Below are 16,798 nucleotides of genomic sequence, written 5' to 3'. Positions count from 1 at the left end.
TCCCAGACCATAAGCAGGAAGCTGGATGGGAATTGGGGCTGCCGGGATTAGAATCAGCACCCATATGGGATCCTGGTGCATGCAAGGCTACTGTGCTCGGCCCTCTATATTTCAAGAAGGTTTGGAGTGGGTGCTTCCTCCTGCAGGGGATCATGTATCCCGGGATGGTTCAGGCAGGAGTGTGGAGTAGGCTGCAGTCATGCCGTGTGCACACTGGGACCCCTCTGCCAGATTCTGTGGCTCTGATGTGAAAGGAGTGGCTGCCTTTCCTGGAAGGCATTGGTCAGGGGAGACGCCTGAACAGCAGCCTATGTTACCTTATATGCAGCAAATTCTGAGTTCGTTTTTCTGTATTTATTTATTCAAGATTTATTTACTTGAAAGAATAGAGGGAGAGATCTCGATCTCTCTGCTGGTTTGTTCCCTATATGACCACAATGGCTGGGCTGGTCCAGGCTGAGGCCATTAGTTTGAAACTCCATCTGGGCATCCCGCCTGGAGATGGATGTGAGGGCGGGGCACTTGGGCCAGCACCCGCTGCTCTCCCATGCCTTAGCAAGGAGTTAGATTGGAAATGCAGCAGCCAGGACGGGATGCTTGTTGCACCTCCAGGCTAGCTCTAGCATGTTTCTTTTTTTAAGGGTAGGGACCATGTCTAAGTTATCATTGCTTTATTTTATGTATTTATCTGAAAAGCAGACGGAGAGAGCTTCCACATGCTGGTTCATTCCCCCAAATGCTCATGTTATCCTGGCTAGAGCCAGGCCAACGCTAGGAGCCAGGAACACCTCCAGCCTGGTCTCCCACCTGACTGACAAGAAACCTAATTACCTTGTCAGCAATGCTGCCTCCCCGGTCTGGGCTGACTGGAACCTGGAGTGAGGAGTGGCGCCTGGCCTGCCCCAGGCCCTCGGCTGGATGCTGGTGGGTTAGCAGGCTCCCAGTCCTCAGGCTGAGTGACATGCCCCAAGGAAGCTCTTCGGAGAGACAAACCCCGCTGGAGTGCAATTTCAAAACTTCCAGAATACAGGTTGAAGTGGAATGTGGACTTCTTGTTCCTCCTCTCAATTTCTTCTGGATGTTGAAATCTCCGAGGGAACGGGTGGCCCTCGGTGCCACTCTCCGTGCTATCAGCAGAGCGATGCTTGCTCAAGAATTTTTAAATTTTTAAAAATTTGTTTAAATGTGTACTTAAAGGATGAAAATAAATCTATGTTTATTACAGCAATTCCAGTGTAACCGGAAGCCAAAAAAACATGCTTCCTCCCGATCTTGTATTTTTTTCCATTAGCTACTGATGGTTTGATTTTAAATTTTCTGCTTTTTGTGTTTTTTTTTAAGATTTTATTTCTTTTTATTGGAAAGGCAGATTTATGGAGAGAAAAAGAGACAGAAAGATCTTCAGGGCCCAGCGTGGTAGCCTAGTGGCTGAAGTCCTCACCTTGCACGTGCCAGGATCCTTTATGGGCAGCAGTTTGTATCCCGGTGGTCCTGCTTTCCAACCAGTTCCCTGTTTGTGGCCTGGGAAAACAGTAAAGCATGGCCCAAAGCCTTGGGACCCTGCACCCATGTGGTAGACCCGGAAGAAACTCTTGGCTTCGGATCGGCTCATCTCCGGACGTTGTGGTCAGTTGGGGAGTGAATCATCAGACAGAAGATTTTCCTCTCTGTATATCTGACTTTGCAATAAAAATAAATAAATCTTAAAAAAAAAAAAAAAAGAAAGAAAGAAAGAAAGAAAGAGAAAGAGCGAGCCCGGTGCGATAGCATAACAGTTAAAGTCCTCACCTTGAATGCGCCAGGATCCCATATGGGCGCCGGTTCTACTTCTGGTGGCCCCGCTTCCCATCTAGCTCCCTGCTTGTGGCCCAGGAAAGCAGTTGAGGATGGCCCAAAGCTTTGGGATCCTGCACCCGTGTGGGAGACCCAGAAGAGCTCCTGGCTCCTGGCTTCGGGTTGGCTCAGCTCCAACTGTTGTGGCCGCTTGGGGAATGAATCAACGGATGGAAGATCTTTCTCTCTCTCTCTTCTCTGTATATCTGCCTTTCCAATAAAAATAAATAAATCTTTAAAAAAGAGAGAGAGAGAGAGAGAGAGATCGATCTTCAGTCTGCTGGTTCACTCCCCAAATGGCTACAACACCTGGAGTTGAGCTGATGCAAAGCCAGGAGCCAGGGCTTCTTCTGGGTCTCCCATGTTGGTACAGGGTCTAAAGAATATGGGCTGTCCTCAACTGCTTTCCCAGGCCACAAGCAGGGAGTTGAATGGGAACTGGAGCTGGCGGGACCATATGGGATGTTGGTGCTTGGAGGTGGAGGATTAGGCAATTGAACCATCACACCGGGGCCCTACAAGGGTGTGTTGTTGTTGTTGTTGTTGTTTTGGGTGGTAGGTGTCCCTATGGGAGAAGAGGAACCAGCTGGATTAGGCTGTAACAAGGAGCCCAGGACTCCTTCCAGGTATCCCATGTGGCTGGTGGGAAGCCAGGTTCTTGAGCCTGCCCTGCTGCCAGGATATGCCTTAGCAGGAGACAGGGTGGGAAGCAGAGAAAGGACTCGGATCCAGGATGTGAGCATCCCAAGCTGTGACTTCACCTGCCGTGCCATAAGACATGCCCCAAAGCCACCTTGCTTACCTGTTAACACATGCAACAGACCCTGCACAGTGCCTGGCACATTGCATACAGAATAAACATGAGTCCTTATTCTAGAAGAGGGCACGGAATCCTGTATGAAGAACTTCAAAAGAAGATGGTGGGATTAGGGGGTCTCTGTTTTATGACTCTCGCTGCCCTGACAGTTCCCAGGTGCACTGGGCCTGTTCTCTGCTCTATTACCTGGCTCCTCCTTTTCTTCTCTCCAGGTAAAGGGAAAGATACATGGAATGGCTTTCCTTGTCTTCATTACCGTTAATTTTCATTACCATTAATTTCTTTAGCTATTTAGTCTGTTGATTGATTTGGGGAGGCAGTTATTTGCACTATGCTTAACCCTACTTGTATCTTATTTTCCTGTTGGTTTGTTAGTCGACTTCTTATCAAGCCTAGGATGGTTTTTAATCCTCTTCACATGTAGATTTTTGTAGATCACACATTGTCCTCTTGGTTGGAAGTCAGGCCTTTACTCTCAGAGCTAGTGGCTGGAGCTGAGCTCATGGAGCCTCCCACTGGCCACCATGCCCCCCCCCCCCCCAGCTGTTCCCACCCCCGCCCCATGCTGGTCCCAGGTGGATGGGCCCTTGGTACTCCTGTGCCTGTCTTCTGCGTGGAACCAGTTCTGTTTTCCTCCTTGGTGTCATCCCTGTACCTCCTAGGGCACTTTATCTGTCGCCTTTTCATTGGATGTTTCTTTGCCTTGCAACAAAAAAACCCAACCCAGGCTTATGGAGTGGAATTCAAACTCCCATCATGGAGGCCGGGGAGCCCTAAAGATCCAGACTGCATCCCCCATGCCGGGTGTGGCAGGGCTGCGGGGGTCCAGCTCTGCTCCTGCCCGGAGCCGTGCTCGCTGCCTCTGCTGGGGCTTCAGTAGGGATCTCATGTCACTTCTCTGCTGGAGGATTGGTGTCCAATAGACCCCAGAGCCTCATATTTGAGAAGAGTTGTGAAGCTCTCCAAAGGTCTGCTTTGGCTTAGTTACTGCTTCTAGATTGTTTCAGACTGTCAGTGATGTGGTTGGAGCCCTGCGTGGAGCAGTGCTTAAAGCACCAACTGCCGAGGTTTGCACCCTGGATTGTCACCCCATCGCGTTGCAGTGGTGTGGTGGGGGAAAGGTTCCTTGGCGTCTCTGTGCCTGGGCCGTGGCACTGGGGGAATGAGGATGAGCGGCAGGCGGTTCATGGTGTAGGTGTGAGAGTGGAAGCTGCTAATATATGCACAGCTTTGAGTGCTCTCGACTAGGGAGCCAGAGCCTCATTGCTCACCAGTCAGGTTGTCCCATTTGCCTTTGCAGGGTCACAGTGAGGTGATGACTTATGGAATCCCACAAGTGAGTGTGTTTCTGGAACCCCAGTTGTGAGCGTGGAGGTGGGTAGAGAGCTTGGGGTGTGTGGGTACAATCTGGCCAGGCCAGGGGCAGGGGTGCCTAGGGCATAGGCCCCGGGACAGGGCAGTATGTGTGTATATGTGTATCTCAGGTTGGGGGGCTGTGACTCAGCATTGTCTTTCTTGCATTGTCATGGTCTATTGAAAGCTTGTCCACTTCAGCAATGTCTGATAGACCTAGGTGAGTCACATGTATAAATTAAAATCTCCAAAAGGTATAAAGAAAAGGTACAGCCAGTTTTAACACTGTGTCTCATTTAACTCAAGACAGCATAGATATTATCATGTCAAGTTTCCTAGTCTCCACGGGAAGCCATGAGCTGTCTCCTGTGGCATGTCCATGCTGCAGCTTCAGGCCCTGCCCGGCCCCTCCGTGCTCCCATGCAGGCCTCTTTGCCTTCGCATGGCATTTCCATGACCCACTGGCCACCTGTGTCCTGGAGGAGCCATTCCGATGTATAGCCTGTAAGACTACAGAGAAGTACCTGGTGGCTATTAAAAACAAAACAAAAAGCAATGGCAGAAGGCAACAGTGGGTTCTTTCTGCTGCCTCTTTTCAAATGGTTGTATTTAAATTTTACAAAGGATGCGCTACCCAGGTAAGCACTGCCATTTTCCGGTGCAAACATGAATTCAGCTGAGTCTGTGGTGATGGCTAGCAGACAGATCCATTGAACGAGCTTTTACTGAATTAACAGCACTTTTGGGGTCCCTGTGCATCTCCTATACTGCCGTTGTGTGGGGTTCTTGAAGCGGAATCGTGAGCCAGGCAGCTCAGTCTGAGAGTGGTGGTGTGAACAGCTAGCCTGGCCCCTGCTCTTGCAACACCATGCCGTCGTGCTATGCCCGGGGCCTGGTGGGCTTCAGGGTGGGCCTCTGGCCAGCCAGCCAAAGCCTTCCTCAGCAAAGGTTGTGGTAGTTCTTGCTCCCTGTTTTAGTAAGAGGTATGTGTTCCTTAACTTCTGCTAAGTGGTGTTTATCCAAGTAGAAGGTTCGTGAACATCTACATACTCCTGCAGGGTGTTTTAGAAGGAAGCAATCTCCTCCGCCTTGGATTGGCCTCTTGGCCCTGTCTCATTCCCCCCATGCAGTCTTGGAGAATCCTGAGCAGAATCTTCCAGAACAACACAGCAGGAAATGATGGACACATCCTGCCCACCCTGCTGCCAGGGTCCAGAAGCAGTTTCTACCCCACCCCCTGGGAACTCTCGGCTGGGGTGCACTGGGAGCCCTGTGTAACATCTCAAACGGGGATGTCCCAGGCCTCCTCAGGTCCCACTGGGAGAGGGAGGAGGGGATCATGATATGCTGAACTCACTGACTTCTCAGCTTTTTCCTGAGCTTCTCTCATCCTACCCTGGGTCAGCCATGGACCTTGGGCCAAAGGCTCTCCTGCCCTTGGATGCCCGAAGGATGCTCGGTAGGAGGTGCCATTTGAGGGGTCCACATCCTGCTTGTCGCCCTCGGCCTGGGTGCTGAGCCACAGTACAGCTTATGAAGGATGCGCCCCATTTACATGTGGCAAGAGTGAGCTCATAGCAGCTGAGCTGGAGTTCACAGTTCCTCTGTGGGGATGACAGGGTAGGATTTAAAGCCAGCTCTGGCCCTAGAAACCCTGCTCCAAGTTCCACCTTCAGTTCCCAAGCACAACCTCCACTGCCCCTGCCCAGGACCCAGCCCCTACTGGCTCCTGCCCATGGGCCTCTGCTTGCTTGCTGTCCAGCAGCCTGGCCTGCTTGGCTGGGAGCCGTCCCACATTGGCCTCCTGCTTGGCAGCCCCCTCCCAGACTGGCTCGCTTCAGGCTTCCTCTCCTTCCCGCCACTCCGCCCACCAAAGCCTTCCCTGGCTTTGATCCCACAGCCGCGCTGTTGGCCTAGAATGCTGCCTTCCCCCGCTGGCATGTGTCACATGCTGCTGGCTGCTTCCTCACTGAATGCTGAGCCCTGAGTCCCTGACCCAGGGGGACTTCAGCCAGCAAGGAGCTGCCCCACTTCTGTACTGGGTCAGAAAAGCCCTGCTGTGGCTCAGCCCGTGCTTGTGGTGCTGCCTGCTGGAGGCAGAACAGTGAGAGAGGGACTTGGAGGCCACTAGGCAGTGGGTTTGTGAAGGCCTGGGAGCTGCCTTGGGCTGGGGCCTGGGTGACCTGTGAATGGGGTCAGAGATGGGACTTGGGAGTTGGCAGGACGCATGGTTGCCCTGCTTCTTGGTGCACACTCCCGCTGGACTGTCCGGCTCGGTTCTGACGGTGAGTTTCCTGTGCAGCAAGGAGAGGCCCTGGGAAGTGCTGGCCTGAGCGATGTTGAGATGGCGAGGAGCTGGGATCTGGGGCAGAGCAGTGGGGTGCAGCGACCCTGGTGAGAGTGGGCTCTGAGAGCTAAGGACACTGCCCTGCAGTAACGCGCCCGCAGCTGCACCGACAGGAGCACCTCTGTGGAGTGGGGAGCCCTCAGCCTGAGAGGTACAGTGGGGTGGGTGTCCATTGAATCCAGGTTGGGGCATGACACACTCTGGGGGAGTGGTGTGTAGATAGAGCCCGGTCTCATATGACTTAAGAACAGCTGTGAGCCATCCAGGGCATGCGCTGCTGGCATCTTGCTTCCCCCTGAGAAATGTGAGTTCCCTGTTGGCTCCCTTTGCTTGGGATGCTACCCCTCAACACCTTGATCAGCCAGGCATTGACCCCAGAGGGCTCACAGAGTCTGAGGAGCATGTGGAGAGGGTTCTCATGCCACCCACATGCTGCCCATCCCATGGGATGGGCAGCAGTGCCACAGCCTTTCCTTCCCACATGTGCCCAAAGCTTAATCAGGGGTAGGATTTGTTTTCATGACAGATGGGATGGGGGGAGGACGGGATATAGCCCTACCCAGCAGCAGTGCGTAGAGTGGACCGTGTGAATGATATCGAGGTGGGGACCCCTTTGCTGTGAGCTGGAGATGGGGTGGGGGTAGAGGGCCATGTCCCTGGCACCAGGGCAAAGTTGTGTTGGTGGAAAAGCAAAGCATTCTGTCTCCAGAGTATCTCCAGCATACATGTGCAGGGCAGGGGTCAATTTCACATCCGTATCTGAGGTTCAGGGACAGCCAGGGGATTGCTGCGGGGAGCTGGCCACCGTGAGAGGTCCCACCAGAACATGGTTTTCCTGGAGTAGCGCTTTCATTATGAAAATTGCTGGCATTGTGTGTTTTTAAAATTGCTCAGGCATGCCACCCCACACTCCAACACTGGGTGTTGGTGCTGCAGATATTACAAGATTAACAGTTCTTACTGTGAGGGATGAGTTCCAGGGCGCCAAGCTCGGTCAGCTGGACGGGCTCTGCTGTTTTAGGGCGAACAGCAGCACAAGGGCGGCTTTCAGGAGAGGTGCCGGATGCTGCCCGCCAGGCTGACCTATCAGCTGTTGGAGCATCCTTGCAGTGTGTCAGTGATCCACCCCCTACTTTGCAGGTGCAGACTCCCTGATGTGAGGATGTGCGGAGGGATTTTCCCAGGACTCACACGACAGGACCCCATCACAGGAAGTTTGGCTTCCAAGCCTGTGCTCCTGGCAGAATCTTTTATTTATTTGTTTTAATTTTTTTTAAAGATTTATTCATTTTATTACAGCCAGATATACACAGAGGAGGAGAGACAGAGAGGAAGTTCTGTCCAATGATTCACTCCCCAAGTGAGCCGCAATGGGCCGATGCACGACGATTCGAAGCCGGGAACCTGGAACCTCTTCCGGGTCTCCCACGCGGGTGCAGGGTCCCGATGCATTGGGCCGTCCTCGACTGCCTTCCCAGGCCACAAGCAGGGATCTGGATGGGAAGTGGAGCTTCTGGGATTAGAACCGGCGCCCATATGGGATCCCGGGGCGTTCAAGGCGAGGACTTTAGCCGCTAGGCCACGCCGCCGGGCCCAATAAATAAATTAAAAAAAAATAAAAAAAAAAAAGAGCTGTTCCTAGGGTCAACGTTGCAGGGAGGGGTAGTGGTAAAGCTGCCATCTGCAGCACCAACAGCCCATGTGGGCTCTGGTTCATGTCCTGGCTGCTCTACTTCTGATCCAGCTCCCTACCAAGGCTCCTGGGAAAGTAGTGGAAGATGGTCCAAGTGTGGGGTCCCTGCCACCTACATGGAAGTCCTAGGTGAAGCTTCTGGCTCTTAAATCCAGCCTGGCCTGGCCCTGGTCATTGCGGTCATCTGGGGAGTAAACCAACAGATAGAAAATCTCTTGCTCACTCTTTTTTTATTTTTATTTAAAAAAAATACTTATCTGGGGCCTGCTGCTGCTTTCTCGAGTGCATTAGGGAGCTGGATCAGGAGTGGAGCAGCTGGGATTCCCATGGGATGGCAGTGTCACCAATAGGCTTAACCTGCAGCTCCATGCTCCCTAGACGTCTTACGTATCGTATTGTAGTTGGTGTGGGTTCAATGCAGAACAGATCCCACATGACATACTCTTCTTGCCACAGGTCCACATTCTGGATTCACATGATGGCCTGGTGTCACTTTCTCTTCCATCATGCAGGTGGCCTGTGACCTGAAATGGAATCTAGAGGCTGGATAGGAATTCCTGTCTGAGTGACACCGGGCTGTGACAAGCAGGTCTCCCTGCTGGGAAGGCTCAGGTCCTCCCTGCTGTGCTAAGTAAGCGGTGGGCGGTTGTGCTGTGCGCCCTCCTCAACCTTTTGCCTGATGGCTTTAGCTTCCATCTGTGGTCCTTGTCCGGGTAGGTAACCTTGAGTTGGTCAGAAAGTGACTCCTGAGGGCGGACATTTGGTGTAGACTTAAGATGGCCACTATCCGTGTGAGGGTTCTTGGGCTTCAGTGCTGGCTCTGCTCTGGGTGTTAGCTTCCTGCTGACACACACCCTGGGAGGCAGTGAGTGATGCGGCAGTGATTGGCTCCCTGACACCCAGAGGGGAGACTGGTTTGAGTTCTTAGCTCCTGCAGCCTGGCCAGCCCCAGCTGTTGAGGACCCTTGGGGAGCAAACCAGAAGGTGGGAGCTTTCATTTTCTCTGCCTCTCTCTCTCGTTCCTCTACTCTCTTTTTCTTTCTTTCTTTCTTTTTTCTGCTTCCCAAATAAATTTTTAAAAAATGAAAAAAGTAGAAAAGGAGCTCTCTAACCCTGAAGTAACTTCTGCAAGCATTGGCTAATGTCTTTCTATCAAGAACAGCTTCCCCTCACCCTGCCTTTTTTTTTTTTTAATAAGATTTATTTTTATTGGAAAGTCAGATATACAGAGGGGAGGAGAGACAGAGAGGAAGATCTTTCGTCCACTGATTCACTCCCCATGTGGCTGCAACAGCTGGAGCTGAGCTGATCCAAAGCCAGGAGCCCGGAGCTTCCTTGGTGTCTCCCATGCAGGTGCAGGGTCCCAAGGCTTTGGACTGTCCTCGACTGCTTCCTCAGGCCACAGGCAGGGAGCAGCACCCATATGGGATCCCGGCGCATGCAAGGCAAGGACCTTAGCTGCTAGGCTACCGTGCCTGGCCAAGATGGATTTCTTAAAAAGATGTATTTATTTATCTACAAGTCAAAGAGGAAAGACAGATCTTCCATGCACTGGTTCACTGCCCAGGAGATGCAACATTAGCCAGGTTGAGGCCAGGAGCCAGCTGCATTCCGCAGGTGCCCCAAGCACTTGGGCCATCTTCCACAGCTTTTACCAGGCCATTGGCAGGGAGCTGAATCAGAAGTAGAGCTGCCGGGACACGAGCTGATTCTCATATGGGATGGCATCACAGCCTGCAGCTTTACTCACTGTGCCGCTTAACTCAACCCTGTCTCATGGATTTTTGCTGTTGTGCAAATGTTGAGATCAATTGCAAAGTTAACAGATTTAATTACACTTCCGCATCATAGAGTAGGAGAGTTTGCTTACAGCGCATATGTGCTAGATAAACAGCTAACATGCCTGTTATACAAAAGCTCCTGTTAACTGTTATGATGCTAAAAATCTAAGAGAAAAGCAGGAAGAGAATAGTGCCTGACCAAAGGGGAAGCACACATTGTTGGAAAGCTGCACACTCCTCCACTGGCCATCGAGGGAGCGCCAGTGCAGGAGGCGGAGAGACAGTGAGCCGGTGACTTGGGACGTCTGCAGGCTTGCACACATTCTCGCTACTTGCCTGGGAGGGCAGGGAACCAACTGCCGCCGCCAACTTGGAAGAGGAAATCAGTATCATCCATTAGCATGAAAAATTCACGCGCTTTTGAACCTAACTGTCCTACTTTTGGGAATGTTCCCAGTGGAAAGAAAGCACATAGATACACGGGTGTTGATTGCAGCTAGGCGTGTAGTGGGAAAGAAAGAAGACGGCGGCCCGCGTGCCCCTCGCCAGGGGGAATGGTTCAATAATGGATGGGACATCTACCCTCTGAAGTGTCCCAGAGGGAGGACAGAAAGCGGGAACAGCTGTCTGTAAGGGGAGGGAGCCGCAGGGCCTGCCTCCGGAGAGCAGTTGTCGGAGCGTGTGCTGAGGGTGTGTTTATTCCCGAAAGGAAAATGCGAGGAAGTGGCCAAGGGTACAGACCATACGAGGAGCCCAGAGCCCACAGCAGCTGCAAATGGCAAGGGGCCAGGACTGCCGGACACAAGTGTCAGCAGGGAGCCTGCGGGGTGGGGGTGGAGGGCCCAGGAAGTTACCGTGGTTCTGTCTGACCCTAGTCAGAACAGGCTCCAGTTTATTCCAGGGCTTTTTCTAAAAGCCTGGCAGCCTTTATACACCTTTCAGCAAACAGGAGTGTAGTGTCTCTGTTGCTGCTTCCTCATCAGTGGCTGTCACCGTTTCATCACTGTTTAGATATGTTCCTTTGTTTTCAAGCATATCATGCCACATTTTCTCTTTAAAAAAAAAAGTCATTCCATTTGTTTGTTTATTTATTTAGAAAGGCAAACAAAGAGAGAGACCTTCCTTCCATCTGCTGGTTCACTCTGCAGATGGCCACAATATCCAGGACTGAGCCAAGCTGAAGCCAGAAGCCAAGAATTCCATCTGGGTCTCTCCATATGTCGGTGGCAGGAACCCAAACACTGCCTGCCTTCCTAGGTGCATTCACAGGAAGCTGAATCAAACAGAGCAGCCAGGACTCAAACCTGCACTTAGAAATGGGCCGCAGGCACCACAGTTTGCAGCTTAACCCGTTGTGCTGCAACACCCACCACCAAGGAAGAGTGCTTTTGGAAAGAGGCACTGTGCCAGGAAGGCCAGGGTGGGGCCACGTCTCCATGTGCGTGCCAGGAAGGCCAAGACGGGGCCATGTCTCCATGTGCGTGCCAGTACAGGGAGGAGAGGAAGATAGACAGCACCAGGTTCTGGCTGGCCCTGGGTGAGCAAAGGTCCCTCCAGCCTGGGAAGGCAATGGCCAGGGCTCACATTATCCACTAGCTGGTAACTTATTCAAGTCACTTGACATGTGGGCCTGATTTCTTCCTTCCTCCCAGGGCTCTATTGACTATAAGGACTAACACATTTCCAGGGCTCAGTGTGGGCCATCGGGCACAGTGTGCTACTTGATGGTAACGGGCAGCCAGTGGTGTCCTGCATGGCTGTTGCCACTGGTCAGGGTACCAAAGGACACGAGCTGGAGGCTGGCTCCGTGTGCCCTGCAGGTCTGGAAGAGATGAGCAGACAGCAGACTGCGCATGAGCTTGCACAGCGGAGACAAGTCATGCTGTCCGTGTGGTGTGGAAGCTGAAGGTCCTGCAGCACCCCCAGGCACTTTGCGGTGTAGTGGTAGCCATGAGCTGGGCAGGGTGAACAGAAGCAGCTCGCAACGGAAGGGGCCTTCACGGCCGGGCTGTACTGTTGCCAGTTCCGTCTTGGGAATTGAGGCATGCCCACAAGCTCCTTGGCCCTCCTGAAGCTCTCATGCCCCTGTATACCTCGGCCCCTTCCTGGAGACCGTGCCTTTACTCATCATCCCCGTGCTCCCGGCAGCTCCTCCCACACGAGTCCTGCCCTGGAATTGTGTATTGCACTTTTGTAAAAAGTACAATGAATGTGCTGGAACTGCTAAGAGGGCATGGCGGACACTTGAACTGAGCATCGTGGAGGCCCATTGCATTGTACAAAGCTGGTTGCTAGTTCCTAGGGCATCAGGTGGACCATGCAGTCAGCTTTGAAGGGAGAAGATGACATTGAAATGTGACAAGAGAGTCAGGTTATAGGTCAACATGGTGATGAAAAGGTGGGGTGCATCTTGGGAAGGTATATGACATTTCAGAGTCTGAGGCCAAAAGGCCCAACCAGTGTGACATGGGGTAGGGGTGGAGGGTTGGAGATGGTATTAAGCATTACCATCTCCTGGTATTGTGCTACCCAGCAGGGCATGGCTATGGATACGCCGGTTCCCTTTGCCCTTCAGAGAGGAGCTGCACAGAAGTGGGGTATGCCTGGGAGGCCTCGGTAGTCCTGTTGGTATTTCCATCTGTGCCAGAATCCAGGCAGTTGCCACAGCTGGTCAGGGTTGGGTAGGGTGTGTGTATGTTTGTGACCAGGGCACTCCCGGAGTTTTAGAATGTGGCAGATGGGCAGGGTCAGAAGACCAGGTGGTGGCATAGCAGGCCTGGGGCTTTGAGGGGGAGCCCTTTGTCCTGTCCAGTGTTGTGGTTAGTAATGAAAATGGAGACGTGACTCTGGACCAGGTGTTTGGCTTAGCTGGTCAAGCCATGGCCAGGACACTCGCGTCCTGTATCCAAGTGCCTGGCTTGGAGTCTTGGCTTTGCTCCCAAGCTCAGCTTCCTGCTAACACACACCCTGGGAAACAGCAGGTGATGGTTCAGGGAGTTGGGTCCCTGCCACCCACATGGGAAGCTTGGCCTGAATTCCCAACTCCTGTCTTCAGCATGGCCTGGCCCAGCTGTTGCAGGCATTTGAAAAGTGAACTGGCAGATGAGAGATCTTTTTATCTTGCTTTCTGCCTCTTAATGAAAACAAAACAAAACTAAAGTCGTTAATTAAAGAAGTTACTCTCAAGTAGCTGGTAGCTGGTTTGTGACTTAAGGCCATTTCAGGCCGGGAGGACTCTGCCTGTCTGTCCACTGTCACCTCAGTGTCTTGGAGCCCCGGAGCCCAGCACCTGTGATTGTCTCTGTTTCCCTCCACCATCCTCAGCTCCCTTAAGCTTTTCCATGGGGAGCAGAGGAATGAAGACTGCATGAGGGGAGCTCAAACACCCTGAACTTGGACTGGGAGGGTCCGGACTCCTGGATCCAGCAAATAGTGGGGGGTCGTGGGCTCGAGAGGTAGTTACTGGGCCAGTCTCACCTGCCCTCCCCCTGGAGTGAGGCCTTTACATCTAATACAGGAGGCCCCGAGCAAGCTTTGAACCCAGGATCTGTGGTTCCTGGTAAGATGCTTCTGAAGTCTTTATGTTCACCCGCATGAACATGGTCCTTTTTTTTTTAATTATTTGAAAGACAACATATGTGTGTCTGTGGGGGGGAATGGGGAGGAAGACAGGGAGAAAGAAGTCTTCCATCTGTTGGATAGCTCCCCAAATGGGCTACAGTAGCCCCAAGCTGAAGCCAGGGGCCAAGTACTCCATCCTGGTCTCCCATGGGGAGGGGCTCGCAGGCGCAGGGAGCAGTACGGCAGCCAGGACTCAGACCAGCCCTGCTGTATTCCCAGGCTGTGCTTCCCAGGCAGCAGCTCGCCTCACCAGCCATGGTGGCGGCCCCAGCTTCGTTCTTTCCTACAGAGTCCATAGTTGCTGTCGTTTTCTGGGGCTGTGGAACTCAGCACTGTTAGCCGGAGGCTTAAAGCCAAAGAAGTGGATTCTGAGAGCACAGTAAACTGTGCAGGCTGTGCCTCTGTAGCTAGGCACTGTGGAAGGATCTGCCCCAGGCCTGGGGGCCAGCCCTTCCCGATGTCTGTTAATGTTTTCTTCTCTTGACTCTTGTATCTCCCCCTTTTATGACACCAGTTGTTAGATCAGGGCCCACCCCAAGCAGAGTTCTATTAGGAAAGCATGAAGCAACCAATATGACCTCATCTTAACTGTTTATCTCCAGTGGCCCCATTTGCAAATGAGGTTCTACAAACCCTGCCGTCCCGGGAGCTCCTAGGTCCCCCTATAAGCGAGGTCTGGACGGATCCTTTAGCCTGTGGCTAGCCAAGGACCACCTCTTCCAGGCCTGCCTCTAAGCCTGCAATGGGAAGGGAAGCCAAGGCGCATAGGCGCCGATCAGCATAATGCCCTAGTGAATCAATCACTTCCCTCTGCAAGAATGTTCAGTGTGCCCAGCAGGGTTCCACTAGAGGAATAGGAAACCCAAGTAAAGCACCCTGGGGGGGTGGCGGTGTTGGGCGTTGCCCACGGAGACGGGGTGACTATCTCAGGCATGGACGTCTGTGCAGGTGCTGGACACCACGTGGGAATGGGGAGAGCTGCGGATGACCCCCCTCAGGCAGTTAGGTATGTGGGGTGCTGGCAAGAAGTAGGGAAGTGATGTGGCCTCATGTGGACAGCCACAGCAGGCCTCCTCAGGGTGCTGCTGACCAGGTCAGGCCAGGTTGACAGCAGTGCTGGACGGGTGACTGGAGGGAGACTTTGGGAAGCTGACACAGTGGCCTACCTTCCTGCTGCAAGCTTGCAGGTGCTATAGCCACGGCCATCGGCAGGTGTGAGGGGAGCCAGCCCCAAGAAACTCCCCTTTCTTCTGAATTTTTAAAAAATTTATTCGAAAGGCAGAGTTACAGAGAGAGGGAGAAACAGACTGAATTTTCCTCTGCTGGTTCATTCCTTACATGGCCACAATTGCTAGGGCTGGTCCACGGTGAAGCCAGGAGCCTAGAGCTGTTCTGGGTCTCCCACCAGGGTGGCAGTAGCCCAAGCACTTGGACCATCTTCTGCTGCTTTCCCAGGCCAAAAGCAGGAAACTGGATTGGAAGTGGAATGACTGTGACTTGAACTGGTGCCCATATGAGAAGATAGCATTGCTGGTGGAGGCTTAGCTGGCTATGCCACAACACTGACCCCTCCTTGTGACTTTTGAATCTCCAACCCAGAGACCTGTGTAAAGAGACCAGAGCTTGTCTGAGACTGGCCTGCTCACTGGGCACTTGGCTCACCTCCTACTGCCTTCCTGGGCTCTGGGACCCTAGGTGTGACCAACTCAAGTGGCCACCAGCCTTCATTCCTGCAAATCCAGCTACCAAGATCCCAGGAAGGTACTTTGCTGCCACCTTGTGGTCAAGAAGTGCCTGATGGCTCTTGGCGGTCCAGTGTGGCTTTCTAAAGTCACATTGGAAGAGCGTAGAGTCTTTGCTGCAGAAGGTGCCACCAGCCAGGGCCCTCCACGGGAAGCTAGGTCTTTGTGACCTCGGAGAAGGACCTGCATGAGCTTCATGTGGTTGTAGGCTGCGGCTGGGCATGGCCCAGGGCTTATCAACCAGCACGCACTTGAATGGAGGCCAGCTATGCAGTGGGGGGATTCCCGCGGACAGCTTCCTTTTCCCTTCCTGTCACACCTCACGCCTGTTGAGTGGTCGGTCTTCTCAAACCACCCGTACCCCGCCACTGTACAAGCCCTTCAACGCGGCAGTGCACCTGCAGGCAGGGCGTATCTGAGTCAGCCTGCTCTCCTGATATCCAAGCACTTGGGGAAGGGAGGGGTGATCTGCATTCTTAACCCCCCCAACACCCAGGGAAGATTATATGCCCCCTGACCCAGAATCCATGCTGAGTTCATGTGGATTCTGGGAGGAAGCCCAGCCTGGCACCCTAAAGGCTTCCAGAAACTGAGTCAGCCTCGGGGACAGCCGAAGGGATTTTTCTGTGCTACTGGCGTGGTCCCGGCCCACAGCGGCTCAGTGTTGGGCTGCTGTCTCTGGGCCCAGCAGGTGCTGGCTGAGGGGGGCAGAGCTGGGTTTGCTGCTGGTCTGGAGAGCAGGAAGGAGTTTGTCAGCTAGAACAGAGACCTTGGCTGTGACCTGGGGCTGACCCAGGGAGGAGGGTTGTGTGGGCCTGCAGCTCTCCTCCCTTGGTGGGGAACTCTCTCACTGGCTCCACGTCTGGGGATGTTCAGGAGGGAGCAGGTGCCCTTACCTGCCCAGTTGCTGGGGGAAGGTAGGCGGAAGCAGTCAGCCAACGACGAAGCAGTAAGGCTGAGCTTTCTGCCTGGGAGTGTGTGCAGGGGCACTGGGAGCCTGTGTGTACTCAGAATGCAGGGTGTGCTGGGGGAGGGGGACACCTTCCCTGACTTCTCTCTCCATCCTCTCACATCCGGCTATCCACCCACTGACAGAACCAGCCGGGATCCCAGGCCATCTGTCCTCTGCCCCTCAAAGAGCAGCTCCCTTCCTATGCTCACACTTTGACTGGCTTATTTTGAGGAAGGGGTAATTTCCTGTGTGTGTGAGAGAGACAGACAGACCAATCCAGATAGGGAGGTAAGGCAGAATGACTGCCTTCTGTTTGGTAGCTCAGGGAGGACGCAGTCAGGAGGCAGGCGCAGTGAGGAATCCCGGAAGGGCTGCCCTGCAGAACCAGTTAGCATGGGGGGCAGGCCTCCTGGAGCACAGGAACCCACTCTCTGCACTGTGAACAGCCACCCCGCCCCCAGGCCTCTCCAGGCTGCGGAGATCCAGCCCAGAACTTGGGAGTCTCCAGGCCTCCTGGCGGTGGGGAGCACCTGGGCTGAGAGGCCCTGCCTTTCTCAGGCATCCCCCCCTTACCCCAGCCCCCTCTGGAATGTGCTGCTTTTATCTCTGCAGCCCTGAGCAGGACCGCTGAAAGGCATGGTGGGAGTTGGGTGAGGTTA

At 53.4% G+C, this 16,798-nt stretch overlaps 1 protein-coding gene across 3 annotated transcripts in view; it reads left to right on the top strand.

Annotated features, from left to right (window-relative positions):
* AGAP3 (ArfGAP with GTPase domain, ankyrin repeat and PH domain 3) overlaps nt 1–16,798 on the top strand; it is a 51,997-nt gene that overhangs the window by 5,734 nt on the left and 29,465 nt on the right. The window lies entirely within an intron of this gene.

Source organism: Ochotona princeps, chromosome 25 (genome assembly GCF_030435755.1).
Source record: "Ochotona princeps isolate mOchPri1 chromosome 25, mOchPri1.hap1, whole genome shotgun sequence".
Classification (NCBI taxonomy): domain Eukaryota; kingdom Metazoa; phylum Chordata; class Mammalia; order Lagomorpha; family Ochotonidae; genus Ochotona; species Ochotona princeps.
The sequence above is the reverse complement of the archived record's forward strand: the minus strand, read 5'-3'. Positions and strand labels throughout refer to the sequence as shown.